This window comes from Camellia sinensis, unplaced genomic scaffold, assembly GCF_055761805.1.
Source record: "Camellia sinensis isolate YWXY unplaced genomic scaffold, ASM5576180v1 Unanchor1, whole genome shotgun sequence".
Taxonomy (NCBI): Eukaryota; Viridiplantae; Streptophyta; class Magnoliopsida; order Ericales; family Theaceae; genus Camellia; species Camellia sinensis.
In genome coordinates, this window is record NW_028128987.1 from 21,979,611 (window position 1) to 21,987,402 (window position 7,792).

Here is a 7,792-nt window from a genome sequence, read left to right on the forward strand (position 1 = left end):
GGACCAAGGACTTGTGGTTTTGCTCTTAAGGGAAGAGGGTGGCTTGTTGGCCATCCCCTCAACCCATCGGCTAAGGCATGATGCCATCAGCCTTGTTTTCTAGCCATCGGCCATAAGTGTTGGCCGATCGGCTCCTTTTTTGGTCGATTGGCACTTATTTTGGTCGATCGGCCATATTTTTGAGCCGAGACCTTTCCATCTACTTTTTGCAGATATTTTCTGCCAGCTGTGACAGCTGGTGGGCACAATTCTCATCCTCCATACACGTATATGGAGGGATTTGTTTCAAGACTCAAGCTTGTTGAACAAGCTTGAGAATTGAAATTCTATAAGAAGGGAGCCTCCCCTTCTTTTCCAGAGGTTCTGAAAATTGCATACACAAGTTCTATATCTCTCTATATATATATATATTTTATCGCTCTCTCTTTTTTTACCTTTGTTTGTGCTCAAAAGTGTAGAATCTTCATACTATGGCACACAAACACCTAGTAGAACACCATCCTTTGGTTGCTGAGGTCCTTAGGAGTTGGTTTTAGAGTTCTTGGAGTGGTTTAAACTCAGAAAAGGTGCTGGAGTTGTGTTCTTGAAGTTGTTCTTCAAGGGTGAGTAAACTACCTTTTAATCCCCCATTCTTGCTTAAGATTTTAGACCTACTTGCATATTGTTTTAAGCTTAACTCTAAACTATAAAAAGTTCTGATTTTTCATGCTTGTGATGATTGTTTAAGGTCACTTTTTGGTTGGGGGTAGTCTACCCCCTCTGTAGACACCCCATTTTTGACCGACCTTAAGACTCAGGCGTCACCGATTGAGCGCTTGGTGATGTTGCATAATGTGCTTGTTCAGAAGTTTCGGAGTTGCGGCCGTGAGCCCTGCCTCCGGACTCTCGAACCCTTTTCTGTGCCTTGTCTCGGTTTGCGGACCAGACTCGGTTTTCTCTGTTTCTTTTCTTGAGGGGAGAGAGAGGTCCCGTAAACCATCTCTCAATGTCCGTAGGCTACATTTGGTGGCCGTAGGCCATTTTTCCCATTTCGGAGTCCGGTTCCCGGTTTTCGGAGCCGTCAGGCCGTGTTCCTTGGTTCGGGACCGCTTAACCATCTCCTATTGCTCTGATTTTTGGCATACTTCTTATTTACTCCCTTTTGAGGGACACTGGGGTCTGAGAAACCCACTTCGTGGCCGATTGCCATTTTCGGTGCTTAACAGCCCATTTTCGGGACTCCGAACTGCGTGTTTTGGCCCCCGAGCATTCGTTTTGCATCGGTTTTTGCTCATTTTTGGCAGGTACCTCTGTTTTATCACGAGGAAGGTCACTGAAGGGTGGGAGGCCAGCAATTGTTGCAACAACCAGTTATCTCTCCTCCGGAGCCTCCCGGCGCCCGTTTTTCCAACTTCCGGGCTAATGTTGAACACCCTAGGGGTAGTGTTGCCAACTTTCAAACACATATCTGTGATCTACACATCTGGGAGGCCCCTAAAAGTTGGTGGCCGGCCATTAAGGTCACCTGACCCTTTTGACCCCTTTCTTCCGGGCTAATGTTGAACCCCTTGGACCTTTTTTCTTGAACTTTGAACCACATATCTCTGATCCACACACCTGGGAGGCCACTAAAAGTTGGTGGCCGGCTAGTAATTCACTTTGACCCTTTTGAACCCCTCATTCCGGGCTAATGTTGAACCCCTTGGACCCACTTTCTTGGATTTTTTAACCACATGGTTGTGTTGTACACACATAGGGGTACCTCTCCAGTATCTGGCCAGCCAGAAAATCACCTTGACCCTTTTGACCCCTAGCCGGCCGGCTAGGGGGTGTGGCCGGCCGGCCACCTCCAGCAAAAGTAAGGGGCCGGCCGTGTCCCTCGCACTGTGCACTTTACAGCTGTTGGGCAATATCCCCCAGATATTTTCTGTATCCGGGGGATATTTTGTGGGGGAGTTTTGCCCTCCTTCTCCCCCACCTTTACACCCCCTTTTTGATCCATATAACCAGCTGGTGGCCTTCTTTATTTGGGTTAGAAAAAATTCTCTTCAAGTCTCCATAGCCATCTCCATCTTCTTCCTTCTCAATTCTTCAAAAAACCCTAAGTCCCTAACCATTATTCCTTCTACACCACCAAGCTCTACCACCACCATCTCATTTCCAGCAGCAAGGAAGGATTCTTGAAGGCTAAAGAAGCTGCAAATCCATCCAAAAAGCAACAAAAGTTCGAATCTTCAAGGGTAAGTTACACTTTTACCCTTTTGACCCTTTTTCTTGATCTATTTCTAAACCCCACTTCCTTTTTGTTTCAAGCTCCGGCCCTAACTGAAAAGGGCCATTTTTTGAGCTCATCTTCACTTCTCATTAAGGGCTCAACCCTGTTTGAGCCCTCCATAATACACTTGCTTCATTGACCATCTTGTATGTCATAGTTTTGCATGCTATTTTTGACCCATGAGAAATTTATTTTCGAGCATCTTGTAAACTGATATAAGGCTTATTTTGAGCCCCTCTTCAACATTGGAGAAGGGCTCAACCTTGTTTGGTGTCTCCATGTGTCACTTGTAGTTCAATCCCTTATTTGGCCCCATTTTTGCATAAATTGATAGCCCTCTTTGCTTCTGTTTTTGGACCTTGGTCCGAACTGAAAGTGGCCTTGTTTTGGCCTATACTTCATGTTTCATTCACACTTTTTTTCTGTTTGGTGATTGTTTTGTATGCTTCATGTTTTAGCACCTTTTGAGCCTCATTTTGCATCATATTTTTAGCATGTTTGTATACTGATTTTGAGGCTTCTATATACTGTAAATGTTCATATTTTTGGTCCATCTTCAGTGTTGTAGAAGGAAATTTTTCGGTTTAAGTTTTGCTTATACTACTTGCTTCATTACCCCTCTTTTGGCCCCTATTCTTGCATGCCATTTTTGCCATATCTATACTTGCTGTTTGGCCATGTTTATAACTGTGAAAGTGTATCTTTTGGGACTGTCTAGCTTCTGTCTTTGCATTGCATGTCCATATTGTGCATGTATGGCATGGCTATAGGCCATTTCGGGTGCTTAATGTTGCATTTCGGGACATTTCCTTGCATTTCATGTCATTTCGCTTCATTTCGGGACTGTTTTCCCCCATATTTTGTTGCTGAAATTCCATTAACATGCTTGCATATCACTTTTGCCATGTTTCATCACATTTCATCATTGCCTCGGTTTGCGTGCCCGTGTGCACGCATTTCGAGACACCTCTTTTTTATCCGTTGGCATCCCATGTGAGTGTGGCTGAGGCTCACTCATGTTGGTATAAGTCCATTCGTCATTTTCATGTCATTTCATCACATTTCATCATTGCCTCGGTTTGCGTGCCCGTGTGCACGCATTTCGAGGCACCTCTTTTTTATCCGTCGGCATCCTATGTGAGTGTGGCTGAGGCTCACTCATGTTGGTATAAGCCCATTTGTCATTTCCATGTCATTTCATTGCATTTATCACCGCCTCGGTTTGCGTGCCCATGTGCACGCACTTCGAGGCACTTCATTTCCATTGCATTTATCATCGCCTCGGTTTGCGTGCCCGTGTGCACGTACTTCGAGGCACTTTATTTCATTGCATTTATCACCGCCTCGGTTTGCGTGCCCGTATGCACGTACTTCGAGGCACTTCATTTCCATTGCATTTATCATCGCCTCGGTTTGCGTGCCCGTGTGCACGTACTTCGAGGCACTTCATTTCCATTGCATTTATCACTGCCTCGGTTTGCGTGCCCGTGTGCACGCACTTCGAGACACTTCATTTCCATTGCATTTATCACCGCCTCGATTTGCGTGCCCGTGTGCACGCACTTCGAGGCACTTCATTTCCATTGTATTTATCACCGCCTCAGTTTGCGTGCCCGTGTGCACGCACTTCGAGGCACTTCATTTCCATTGCATTTATCACCGCCTCGGTTTGCGTGCCCGTGTGCACGTACTTCGAGGCACTTCATTTCCATTGCATTTATCACCGCCTCGGTTTGCGTGCCGGTGTGCACGCACTTCGAGGCACTTCATTTCCATTGCATTTATCATCGCCTCGGTTTGCGTGCTCGTGTGCACGTACTTTGAGGCACTTCATTTCCGTTGCATTTATCACCGCCTCGGTTTGCGTGCCCGTGTGCACGTACTTCGAGGCGCTTCATCTTCATTACATTTATCATGGCCTCGGTTTGCGTGCCCGTGTGCACGCACTTCGAGGCACTTCATTTCCATTGCATTTATCATTGCCTCGGTTTGCGTGCCCGTGTGCGCGTATTTCAAGGCACTCCATCTTCATTGCATTTATCATCACCTCGGTTTGCGTGCCTGTATGCACGCATTTCGAGGCATGTCATTTCATAGCATTCTGTATGTTAGGATTGTATCTTAGTTGCATTTCATGCATATCATGCATATTGCATCATGTCCGGAATAAGAGTTAGCCCGGGCACGGGAAACGAGGTACATTTCGTACTCCGAGTGACGGAATGTGTCTCAATTCCCCCAGTCACCGACACTCCGGACTATCCATGATGGAGTTAGGTTTTAGTTGTAGTTTCATGTGCATTCATCCTATATTAAGTTGTGCATATTCGACTCCTCGGCCATCATGCCTCGGTATGCGTGATTGGTGGCACGAGGATCGAGACATGCATATATTTGTGCAAATACATTGCTATGCCCCTTTCCTGCTCTCTGTTGCAGCAAATTCAGGAATCAGCAACTTTTTGGGAATTGGCACGCATTTCAAGGACAGGTGTAAACAGAGGCTAATTGGGGCATTCCGATGGATTTCCGCGCAAGACGACCCGGACATGCATCATCCATCAGAAGCAAGGCAGTCCCTGGCTTGCACGCCAGTTTCATTTGCTTTCTTAGTTAATTCTTTAATTGATTAGGATTTTGTAATATTTTGGACTGTAATATTCTTTTATTCGGGATTGTAATATTTGGACTGTATATTTATTCGGACCCTCTCTGCGAGGGCACAACTGTAATAAGTGTGGGTGAGTGTGATGTATGTTTTCCAACCCCACGTCTTTCTCCCTTTTATTTATCCGCTTATGATGGTTAGATTAGGGCATATTTAAGTTAGCATACAGTATGACAGCCTGTTTGCATCATTCATCTGTATTGCATGCACCGGGCTCGGCGCACCATACTAACTGCATCGTACTTTCAATTCCAAAATTGAATACATGGTAGTTGTAGCATTTCATATACCATCTTAGAATAGCCGAGCCTGCTATAGTTGCATTTTGCATGCGTTGCATTAGGCATTTCTGTATACTTAGGATCATGCATGATTTCTAACAAGCGTCTATTTTGGCTTGGAGTACTCGGTAAGTTTTATGCTTTAGCATCCTTGCATGCATGTGAGTGTTGCCATGAATAGCATGCTTACCATGAGGCTATGTGCTTACCTGATATAACTGCCTGAATGCCTGTGGGTGAAGGTTGGGTTATCTGAATTGGAATAAATCATCAAATGTTTTAAGCCTACCTGCGGGTAGCAAACCCTTTTCAAAAAGCGAACATGAAATGTTTTGTTCCAATTCGGACGACCTGGTCTATACTTGTATGCTGTGCGCATCACATAGTAACCTAGGCTAATAACCGGTATAAGAGCACACAATGTTTTCAAAAATTGATATCATGGTTAGTAGAGGCCGGTCTATGACCGGGCGAGCGGGGGTGCTCACGAAGTGACCTTTCCCAATCGTACCCAAGTTCCCGAGCCGAGGCAACTTTGGTGATGACGGACACGTGGCCTTTTGGCACCGAGTCAGGGTTTCCTAAATTTCCCAAAATAAAATATTTAGGTGGCGACTCTGTATCTGGCAAAGCAGTCCATGTTTGGCACTACTTTTTCAAAAATCAGTTTCTCAAAACGATTTGCCGGATTTGGACTCTTTGGTTCAGATTAAGAACCGTGACTACACGAAAAGCCGAGTCCGAGCTGTAGCGAGGTCCCCCCGCGGCCCTGTTACAGTTTCTGGCGACTCCGCTGGGGATTTAGAGAGCTTGACTCGAACTCATGATATCTGATTTTGACTACACTTGTGTGATTCTTTGCATTGCATTTGCATTGGTGCGCCTAGGACACCGTGTTTGCCATCTGCTATTCCTGAACGGTTTGCCGGAGGCTTGTCTTGTCAAGGCATGACCATAAGGCTGACCGGTTGTGGGCTCTGCCAGTATGGGAACACAAACCCCGGTTTTACCGGGGCACCCCTTTGACCATTCGACCTAGTGCATATTCGGATCCATAGTGACCATTCCAAATTAGGACAGGTTGCTTACCCGTTTATAGGTTGTTTGAAACCGCTGTGTGCGTAGTGAAACCCTAGTTCCTGACAAAATAGGACAGGGAAACCTTAACCCAACATAGGGGTGTTTTGGCTCTCACTTATCTGTTATGTGCTTTAGAGTGCGTCTCTACAGGAATGCATGTATCAGTATATGAGTTTGGGCATCAAGCCTGCGGGCTTCAGTTCAGTATTATCAGTATCAGGCCTGTGGGCATCAGATCAGTATATGAGTTTGAGTATCGAGCCTGCGGACATCAGTTCAGAATTATCAGCATCAGGCCCGCGGGCATCAGTTCGGTATTGTGGGTATCAGGCCTGCGGGCATCAGCCAGTATTTGAGGATTAGTTATCTGCGGATATCAGATTCTGTTTTTTAGGGAACAGTGATATAGGGATAATAATCAGTGTTTGAGGACAGTGTGTATTTCAGCTTATTGACTGTGTGTTGTTATGCCCGACTGCGTGTCATGCATTTTATTTTAAGCTGTTGTGCTGTCCGTTTATCTGTTTATTTATTTCCTTTTCGCTTTATTCATCTTTTGCTAGGGTCAGTTTTAGCACGATTGCTTCCAACCCAGCAGGCATTCCCCAAGCACCTTGGACACGAGGTCGTCGACTCCATCGATCTGAGGATCTAATCGACGGACAGCCAGTGTTCCATTCTCTACCCCCTGTTACCAAGAGGAAGCAGAAAAAGCGTAGTGCATCTGAACAGAGAGCACCAGGACAGTGGTCCCCCCCACCAGTGGACAGTTGGACTGAGATCCCCATTGAGACAAATCTGCCAGTAGTTCAGACATATCGAAACAGTATGGTGACACCGACAGGAGTTGAGGAAATGATTCGCCAGATGCAGGAAACTATGCGGGCCATGCAGCAAGATGCTGTCCGCCGGGATGAGCTTGCTAAGCAACAAGCTGAGATTATGACCCAACAGGCTGAGCTTATCACCCGACTGCAACAACAGAATACAGCATCTGCTTCACACCAAATTCCTCCCCCAGCAGGAGCCCCATTACCTGAGAAGGCTCCTGTTATTCAGGACATCCCTCTAAACACCCAGAATACTATACCGACTATCCAAAATCTGCAAGAGGACACAAGTCTTCCAACGGGGCCAGCCCCGCCCCCGATTCCACCACAACTGTCCAAGGTCCATACCCCCAATCACCCGGACTCTCCATCCGAGGTCGAGGTTGATCAAACAGCTCTGAAATTGAGCAAGCTGGAGAAACTTTTCAAGAAATCCCAAGGGGCCAAGGCTATGCCGGATATCGGAGATGGATATACCGAGGAGGCCGTAACGCTCCCCGATAGGTTCAAAATGCCACAAATCGACCGTTTTGACGGGACCGGTGACCCCATGGTCCATATCCGACTGTTTGCGGATGTCTTACGGCCAATGGGCCTTACACGACAACAGAAGCTCTCATTATTCGGCCAAACCCTGTCGGGTGTGGCCTCCCATTGGTATGCAAGATTATCAGATGAA